Consider the following 10536-nt stretch of genomic DNA (forward strand, 5'->3'; position numbering starts at 1 on the left):
TCAAAGCATAAGAACTTCTGTTTCAAACTGGAAATGAAATGTCTCTTATTTTAATATTTTCATTAGTGCACTTGCTGTTTCTTTAATTTTATGTATATATTTTGCTTTCAGTACTGGTGAGAGGAACTACATGTAAGAAAAAAATAATTGTCCTCCAATTTGAAGGCAAAGACAAACTCAGAGGCAATGGAAATGCTGTAGTTTTTTTCATTGTCTGTTTGTTTATTCACAATATCCATTAACTTTCAGGGTGTGTTTTCAACCACTTTGAGTGTTAGATTGATTCTTACTGAATTCATTTCTTTGAGCCATGTTCCTTACTTTTCTGGAGCCAAACCACCAGAGCTGAAGGCATTTTTGTGGTATTAAAACCCACATTCACATACCCACACAACTGCATCAGCATTAGGAAGATGGCAGGGGCATAAATTCAGAGGATTCGAGTGTGTCAGGTAGCCAATTGAAACCTGGTACTAAGGATATGGTTTTTCTGCTTGTTCTCAGGAGACAGGTGTTCACTGAAATGTATTCACTGGAGAAGTATTTGTTTTCTTCAGGAAAGCAGTCAGCTTAAGAAGGCATTGTTTTTACAGTTTTCAACTGCAGCAATATTACACAATATACAAACACACTTAAGGCTAATGTTTTATTTTATTACCTCATTGTGGCCATGGTTCAGCTTCATAAAAACAAAACAGCATCATCCTTTGGACCAAATGGCCTATTATTTAATGTGGGAAATAGGTAAAATTATACAAATACATGTCTGTTTGTCGGTACAGACACAGGTATAGATATAGAAGTAGAGATAGAGATGATGATACGGATACTGATATAATCAGAGACACAGCACTAAATAGTACTCTATCACTAATGTATTCTGCTAGTTTTTTCCTGAACTGGTTCTTCACACTGATATCCCTTTAATGAAAACTCTCCTCTTGCCTAAGCTTAAGGATCAACCTAGTCACCTTGATACAGAGCTTTGTGCAGTCCAGGTTCAAGTACTTCCTTCTATTCTCTACACATATCACCTATGCCAGTCAAGATAGATTTCTCACTGTCCGTCAGAAAAGTCATGTATGATTTTACCTATGCAACTTTGCTCCTATAACTGTATCCTCCTTGTCTGGAATGATCTATTTGCTTCTCTATACTTGCATAAGACAAACTGAATTCAAGCTCCATAAAGCCTGCAATAAATGTTCTCTCTTTCAGTTATTTTTTTCCTTCTCTGAAATTCTGTAACACTCATTGCCTCAACCACTCTCTTGGCATTTTGCCCTGAGTTTTTACCTACCATTTTATGTATGGATCTGGTCACCCCAAAGAGCTTGTCAGGCCTTTAAGAGCAGAAACCATATCTCATAATTATTTGTCTTCATTGCCTAATATAGACAGCCCTGTGGTTAGTGTGCTCATGATTAATATTTGATGCTGATGATTTTAATAAATTTTAGTTATTCATAGACCATATGCTACACTTAAGTTCCTGGTCTGTCACAGTTTGTCATTAGAGAATTTTTTTATTTGTCATAACTACATGTTAACATAGGCAAAGCAACTGTAGATATTTTGGTCCAAAATAATTTTCTTTCAATGATTAAATAAAAGCTAGCCGAAAGGATTCTTGACTAAATAAGATATTTACAAAAACAAAAGAGCTTGACTGAGTTCAAGCTAGAGGGCAATTGTCTAAAAGAATCTTGTACTGAAAATGCTGTAAACATAAACCTCTCACTGGCGGAATCCAGGTTTTTCTATTCTCACCTTATATGTCCTTTCTTAGGAGGGCCTAAGCACTAGAAGGTTTGTGCTATTCTTTTATAGATTGAGCTAGAACCCATGGGGACCTGTTTCCTTTTCGCCTCGACACATAGTCTTTCCTTGTGTGAATGTGCCAGACTTACAACAAATATTCTCTTGCCTTAAGCACCAAAACTCTAGCTACACTCTCACTTCCGCTTTAAAACCCTCAGTATGTTATCTATGATTGCCTAGTTAAGAATTCCTTAATAAACCATTCTAGGGTGGTGTGACATGCAGAATAATGGTCCCCCAAAGATATCTACGTCCTTATCCCCAAAACTGCAAATAAGATTACAGGGCAAGGAGGAATTAGTATTGGAGCTAGAATTAAGGTTGCTAATCAGCTGATCTTGAGATGGAAAGTTGATCCTGGATTATCTGGGGGGTCAAATGTCCTCACAAGAACAGTTATAAATAGCAGAGAGGATACCAGAGAGATGGTAGCGTGGGAAAGACTCAGCCCAATGTTGCTTGCTTTGAAGATGGAGGAATAGCCCCATGAGTCAAGGAAGGCAGGCAGCCTCTGCAAGCTGGAAAAGGAAAAGAAATAACTTCCCCCTTAAGGCCTCCAGAAGGAATGCAGCCCTGTCAATGCAGTGATTTTAGCTTGGTGAGATTCATTTCTGACTTCTAACCTCCAGAATTATTAGAAAATAAATTGGTGTTGCATTGTTTTAAGCCACGAAACTTGTGGTAATCTGTTGTGGCAGCAATAGGAAACTAATACATGTGGCAACTTCACTGATAGCTTGAACAGTCTCCTAACAATGGGAAAGGGAAAGAAGCCCAGTTCCTGTTTTGCTGGTCTTTTATAGATTAGAGTTTTCCACTTAAATTCCATTTCCTCACTCTAGTCTTAGTGCTTCCTGCTCTTTAAAGTTCTTTCACATCCATTATCTCACTAAAAACTCTCACACCATGGCTGTCCAGCTGCTATTACAGGGATTACTATCTACGTTTAACTGATGAGGAAATTGAAGGTATAGAAGTTCAAAAACTCACATTCATGATCCAGTAGAGTGCAGTCTAAACCTGAGAGTGGAGAGAAATGAAACAAACATATGGAATCTCAAATATTATTTGCTCTTTATTTCTAAGTCACCTTAGAATTAATATAATGCTTTGTTGTTTTTTGTACCATTGTATAATTATTCCCAGAATTAGCGTTACGTTTACGTTTAGAAGGTGTGAGAGAGATCACTTCCTTAAAGAATCTTAAAAGCTAGAAAGGGAAATGAGAGATTTGTCATGATCTGTAGCAATTTCAGAATTCATTTAGGGACCACCCTAGTCTGACTCTTAAAACACATTTCATCCTGTTCTTTCCTGTCCTTTATCTTTTAAAACCTCACCAGCCTTTCTGTGTCTTCACACACTGAGTTCTTTCCCACCTCAGTGCTTAAATGTTTCTTTCATCCATGATACCCTCACCCAGATTTTTCCATGCTTGAGTCTTTTCATTGAGCTTAAATTTCACCACATATGCCTTTCCTGATCACTCCATCTTGAGTGGACAGTACTTTCTGGCAAGTGATTTATTTCTTTTTAGCACTTATAGCGCACTGCCATTTACTCCTTTGTTTATTTTCTAGCTCCCCCTTTTTACTAGAATGGTAACTGTGGAAGCAAGAGTCTTGTCTATGCTGTTCACTAGTATATCCACGATGCTTAGACTATTGCCAGGAAATTATTAACTCCTTGTTGAAGGAATGAATAGTTGCCACATGTTTTTGGTGCTTCTGATACTACCATTAGATCCAACAGACTGAACTGATGAGTAGGGCTCTAAGGAATAAAGAACAATCTGTTTAGAAAAGTCAGACATTAGTAAATAAGCATTGTGTTTTTTCCTACTGAAAGTCCATTTGGCTTAGGGACGTATAAAATTGAATACCTTTATTGATAAATATGTAGTGAAACTGAGCTTGGGCATTAGAAACAGATGTATACTTCCTTTCATTCTGTTTTTGTCATATGCTGAACGTTTAATTTACTATGGATATAATGGTACAAAGCTGAAATAAAACTATTGTGTAATCTCCAGCACAAACACGCTCCTGATAACACTGAACTAGATACTGAAGAGACTATGCATTCGCACACGGCAATTTGCCAGGCTCTTACCAGATGAACTGCTGTCACAGGTGAGGATTGTTAAGATTCACAGACTGTATTATCTTCATCTCAGAATGATTTAAAAATAATAACTTTCTTCAAGTTGTAAAGAACTGAGACATCCTTTTGAATAGAATTCACAACATACAATTATTTAGAGAAGAAAATAAGCCATATCCAATCACACTACCTAGTGACAGCTACTGGTTATCCTTTTGATGCACATTCTGGCAATCTTTTCTCTGTGTGTATGTATATGAATGCGCAAACACATTTATTTATTCCTAAAATGTAGTAAGTATCTGACAGATTTTTCTTAAGGAAATGAAGGAAGGAAGGAAGGAATGACTGACTATTGGTGACTTCAATTGACATTGAAAATATAGGTTGTTTCAAAGATTAGTCATTTGTTCCATTTAAACTGTCAATATTTCACTACTTTGCTTTCTCATTCTAATTTTCTTTGGCTACTCCAAATCTTAAGCTTTTAATTTATCCAACCAGTTCCATTTAAATGCAAGAGGTCCCAAAACTCAATTTAGAAAAAAATAAAACCTACCAAAATATGGCAGACAAATAATAAAGCTGAATTTCTTTTCCTCACATCTATTCTAAGGGAAGTATTTATTTAACATAATATAAAGATTATCTTAATAGATGCACTTTATGATACAAACTCCCAACAAACTACAAATGTAAGTGAATTTCCACAAAATGAAATAAGGCATCTATGGAAAACTTAGAGTTAAGATAAAATTTAATGGTGAAAAATGTAAAGTGTTTTTTTTTTTTTGCAATACGCGGGTCTCCCACTGTTGTGGCCTCTCCCGTTGCAGAGCACAGGCTTCGGAAGTGCAGGCTCAGTGGCCACGGCTCACGGGCCTAGCTTCTCCACGGCATGTGGGATCCTCCCGGACCGGGGCATGAACCCGTGTCCCCTGCATCGGCAGGCGGACTCTCAACCACTGCGCCACCAGGGAAGCCTTAAAGTTTTTACTTTAAAATTGGAAAATTTGGAAACAAGAAAGACTGGCCACTATCACTTTTATTCATCATTAAAAGGCAGGTAAAATAAATAGAAGGCATAGAGATGAGAAAGGGAGAAATAAAACCAATTCTATATGCTGACAACATGATTGTCTCTACAGAAAATCTTAAGTAATCCACCAAAAAAAAAAAAAGAGAGAGAGAGAAAACTACTAGAACTAATAAATGAATTTAACAAGTTTAAGGAATAAATGTCAAAATGCAAAGATCATTTGGCTTTTTATATATGAGTCACAAACAGTTAAAATGATGAATCAGTATGATTTACAGCAGCATGGAAAATCATAAAATATGCAAGGATAAATTTAATCTAAGTTGTGCAAACTTCACTGAAAACTGCAAAACATTGTTTCTAAGAGATATTAAATAAAGTGTAACTAAGTGAAAAGTTTTGCCACATTTATGGTTTCCAAAACTCAAAACTGATAAAAAGTTAATATTCTCCAAATTGATTTACAGATATTATTAAATCCCACTCAGAAACCCAGACCATTTTTTTTTTTTGGTAGAAATGGACAAGCTAATTCTGAAAATATATATTGAAATGCAAAGGACTTGTATAATCAAAAAAAGCTTGAAAATAAAGATCAAAGTTAGAGGATCTACATTACCTGATTTCAAGAATTATTATAAAACTATGCTAATTAAGATAGCATATTGCTGATGTAAAAATAAACAAAGAGATAAATGGAACAGAATGGGGAAGCAAAAAATAAATTTACATGAATCCGATAATTGATTTTAGGCAAAGGTGTGAAAATGATTTAATGGGGAAAGGGAAGGAAAGCCTCTTCAACAAATGATACTTGAACAATTACATATCTATATCCTTGTGATGTCTACCTTACACCATACAAAAACACTAATTTGGGATGGATCAGTGACCCAAATGAATAAGTTAAAAGTATTAATCTTCAGGGAGCAAACATAAGAGAATACTTTCATGGCATGTGCTTAAGAAGGTTTCTTAAATAAGGCAGAGAGTAATAACTAGGAAAAGAAAAAAAGAATTGATGAAATGCTAACAATCAAAATGAAAGTTTCTGTTCATCAAAATAATGGCTGGCTTAATTTTATAAAGCTGTGCAGGCCTTAAGCAAGGACACAAAAGGTCCTGACAAAAGCAAGAGAATCCCAGCAGAGGTACATGGCTCACATGGGTATCCTCAGCAAAGGTACATGGGAATCACAAAGCTGACTGGGCAAAGCTTCTTAGCTATGCTACAAGTGGCCTGGATGGGTTTCTAATAGCTGTGTGTGACTACAGTTTAATTCATAGGCTGGGCTGTTCATAATAGAAAAGATTATATTATAGGAAAAACAGAATCTTTACATGTTTCCTTGGTATTGGTGGGTGTAAAATATTTGCTGCATTTAAACATTAAGGAAGACAAATTTCTATAGTTCTATGATTTATAGTTCACAGAAGCTAGTTTAAAGTCTTAGTGCCAGCCAGATAGGCATTGCCAGATGACTGCTCCAAATTTTATCATCTATTCATGGCCAAGGAGATGCTGTTGGAGGAATTAATTTTATATTTAATGCAGCTTTTTTATATACATAAGAATGAATAATTCTCAAGGAATTAGTGGATGTATTTCAAGATGATGCAATTGTTATGTGTGCCATGCCTGTGCCCTAAGAGAACATGTTTCACAAGTATGTGGAATTGAAAAGTAGAAGAAAGATAGTGTGTTGAGGGACACAAGGCAGAAGTCTTGATCTTTTCTAATCCTCTAGGGTAGGGTTATCACACTATACTCAACTGGCCAAATCATGCTGCCAGCTATTTTTATAAATAAAGTTTTATTGGGACACAGCCACACCCATTAGTCTAAGATGCCTTTCTCTCCACATTGCCAGAGTTAAGTAGCATGGTGAGATCATATGGCCCACTGGCTTTTTATAGAAAAGTTTGTCAACTCCACCGAGAAGAGGGCAGTGATTCTCAAACTTGAGCGTGCACCAGAATTACCTGTAGGACTTGTTAGCATACAGATTGTTAGGCTTTACCTTCAAAGTTTCTGATTCAGATGTTCCTGTTATCCCATTTCTAGAAAATTCCCAGTGATACTGATGCTGGTGGTCCGGGGACTGTACTTTGATAACCACTTTCCTACATACAAGCTTCTATAATTTCTATACAGAGTAATTTGCTTAGAGTGATTTTCAGTTAAGCCAAATGTGAAGATATGGTGAAAGTCCTAGGTTTAAGTATCAATCACAAGAGGTAGTGACAATAACTGAAAAGGAAAAAAAACAGAACAGAAAAAAAAGTAATAAATTAAAAAACAGTATGTTAATAGATTTAGTTCACACTTACTCAAGTACCAGAATTCAAAAGTCATGTGGCTCTAAGAGGACATTAAGAAATTTAAGAAATGTATACTGCATATTTTTAGGGAAAGATGGGCTCTTCTTTCCCCCAAATATGTATATATAGAGAGAGGCAAAACAAATCACATTCTGGGAGATTTTTCTACATTCATTGGGGAGGGAGGAGGGGTATTAAATTATTTCATTTGAAGGAATGGTACAAATGACAGAACATAAGTAGATGTTCTTACAACTTACAGAAAGGGAGAATGTAAACCTGAAAAACACGCACTGCATTGGTGACCACGGAACGTCACCCCATGGCTATGGGGAAGCCACTCTAGGCTTAGCTCTAGACATCACCGTCTTTCAGGGTGCACTTGTCACGGACACAGCCACGCCACGTTCCAGGGTGGAGGCAGGGGTGGGGGCGGGAGGACCAGAGGGGACTGGAGGGTGGCAGGGAGGGGGAGCTTCTGTCTCACGCAGGTTGGTTACAAGGCCACCCAATTCTTTGCTGGCTTTCACCTACCCGCTCTTTCAGGCCACGAATCTCCAACAAGTCACACGTGTAGACGTCGTTTTTGTCAGTGGCCAGTTTGTGCAGTTCCAGTAGTGACTGATTCACACTAGTTTCTAAGGGTGAGGCAGACTCCGTCCTAGTCTCCGTGCTCTGGCTCCTCCCTAACCTGAAGGAAGATTCGGCCACCTCCTTGATCTACAGTTTCAACGGTTTTTCAGCGTGTTCTCTCACCTCATAGGGCTGGTGAAGAAAATGCTGGCAAAGCTCTTCAAAGCCACAGCATCGCCGTCCAAGTAGTAGGTCATGGACAGGCACAGTGGCGGTAGGGCTCCTGCTGACGGGTGGGGGGTGGCGAGTTGGAGCCCCGGCGGGGACGTGCATTCACGGTGGCAGCAGCGGTCCACTCCCAATGACAGCTGTCTGCGGGGACGTTTGGCCTCTCCAATCATTTTTATGTTCCCCGGTTTGGGATTCTAGACATTTTGGCATCGACCAGTGACTGGCATCTCAGCGAGGCAGAAAGTGTCAAGCCCTCCACTTCCCTTCACTATGGCCTTTTCAACACTAAGTACTGGGTTCTGGGAACAGCGTTTTGCCGGACCTAAAGGCTCTAGGGCCTGGGTGTGGCTTCCTTTCTCAATATGGCGATTGTGGGGTCAGTGCTTAATAGTCATATATGCTTGTTCATTCATTGGGATGTTTGAAATATATCAGCGAATTGACATTGCAATTTGTGATCCCAAAGGAATAACGCTCCTTTTCTAAGAATGCTTAAAGAACCTCAATTCCACATGGCCAAGATTTTGCTGAAAAAGATGAGGTTTGGACTTTATACTCAAATAGGCAAAATAATTTGAGTCCAGATATTAAGGGATATTAATATTTGGTGATTTTAACTTGCAAGAGGATTTAACCATTCTCCCTTGGAATTTGATAATGGGAGAGTGTTTTTTATTCACATTGAGATGTCCCTATATTGTGGATATTTAAATTATTTGAATGTGTTTAAGGCCCCTGAAGAATTTCTGGAATGCTGTGTGGGTAGAGTGGTTGGTTGTAATTTGGGATGGCAAACTGAATAGGAAATGGATTTTTACTCTTGGGTACAGAGTGGTCTTGGAGCTGATTTGGATAATGCATTGTTCCCATTAATTTTAGCAAAATCTAAAACAGCTACCCGTGGTCCCAGGATGATTCCCAAAGAGCAGTGGTTGGTAATGGAGAGGCAGCCTAATGAAGGTTGGGTCAACGTTTCCCTGATAGACCACTGGTCCCCTTTCCCTAAAAGGACGCACTCCTGCTTGACTACAGGCTTTCTGAAAAAGTTTAAAGGGTTCTGAAGAAAAAAGGGAGGGAATTTTATGGGGAGCACTTAATCCTCCCTCTTCAGGTTTCCTGCCTGTAAAAGAAACTCAGAATCTAACTGTCCCTTTATTGACCTCAACCCTGGGGCAGTGGAGTGACATATCTGATTGGTAAAATTGGGAAGAAAAAATAGGCTGATCTGCCGTTTATTTGCTCAGCTCAAATCTACTATCTCTTCCTCTTAGAATTCACTGAAGTTAGCTACTCTCTAGAAACTCAGGTTGGTTGTTTTTTTTCAGAGGTAGTTTCTCTTCCTTCTGACCATGACAGACACTGGATGGATAAGTCTGCCTAATTTGGGGGTTTGGTGTTAGGAGTCCATTTAGTTCTTAGAACAAAGCTATGACCTTTAACTTAGCATTAAAGTAAAAGAAGTATTATTTTGGTCTCAACATGCCACTCTGTTTTACTTCTCAATGTGTTTAGAAACTAAATGGTAAAGAAGGGTACTATTTTTGGGGGGGAAGGACGTCCTTCCTCAGAAATTCTTAACAGTTTTTACCCCTTATTCTTATTACATTACTTTTTAAAAATTTTACATACAAGGAATATTATATTATGCTATTTTTTTATAGTAAGCTGATGGATGAAGAGATTTTGTCAGTTAAGAAAACAATAAGAAAGTCTATGGTCTATAGATATCCATGGAGATTTATTTTATAAACCTTTCTTCCCAAAATAAATGAAAGTGTAAGCACCTCTCTAAGAACAGGTGTGTACATTTACAATAAATAAATTATTCATTTGCTAATATTGTGAAATTGTTTTGTAGTGCACGAGAGTAAAAGAAACCTGAAATAATCTCCATCCTTTGCATTATGCATTGTAGCATTAGAAAACAGGGTTTGTTTGTTTTTCCAGGAAATACTAAAAAAAAAGACTCTCTTTTCACTCCCTGAGGTACTAAAGTAAGTAACAGAATAAAATCTAATAAAAATTTTTTGAATTTATTTTGGCTCTTTGTCATCACCTTTAGTTAACGGTATGTGTGTTTCAATTTCTAAGCACAGGGAATATGGTTTAGCTGGATTGAATGTCATTTTGATTCCCTTTGCTAAACTAAAAGTGAGCTACCTTTCCTTTTCTTTCATTTTGGGTAACTCTGTATGCTCACTCATAGTCATAGTTGTTCCCAGAGCTTGAAAACACCCTATGTAGTCTTTGGTACTTGGTCTGTATACACATACCTCCATGGAGCTTTCTGGTTCCGCCATTCTAAACTCACTGATTGTTGATTTTTTCTTCCTAAACCAGGGTTCCCCAACCTTTTTGGCACCAGGGACTGGTTTCATGAAAGACAATTTTTCCACGGACCGGGGTTGGGGGATGGTTTCGGGATGATTCAAGTGCATCACATTTAT

The 10536-nt window shown here is 37.8% G+C and overlaps 1 pseudogene; it reads right to left on the minus strand.

The window, feature by feature from the left end:
* Positions 1 to 7656: 7656 nt before the first annotated feature.
* LOC113624168 (ferritin heavy chain pseudogene) lies at positions 7657 to 8259 on the minus strand (annotated as a pseudogene).
* Positions 8260 to 10536: the final 2277 nt, after the last annotated feature.

This window comes from Aethalodelphis obliquidens, unplaced genomic scaffold (genome assembly GCF_003676395.1).
Source record: "Aethalodelphis obliquidens isolate GAN/ISIS:26980383/991018 unplaced genomic scaffold, ASM367639v1 scaffold12, whole genome shotgun sequence".
Classification (NCBI taxonomy): domain Eukaryota; kingdom Metazoa; phylum Chordata; class Mammalia; order Artiodactyla; family Delphinidae; genus Aethalodelphis; species Aethalodelphis obliquidens.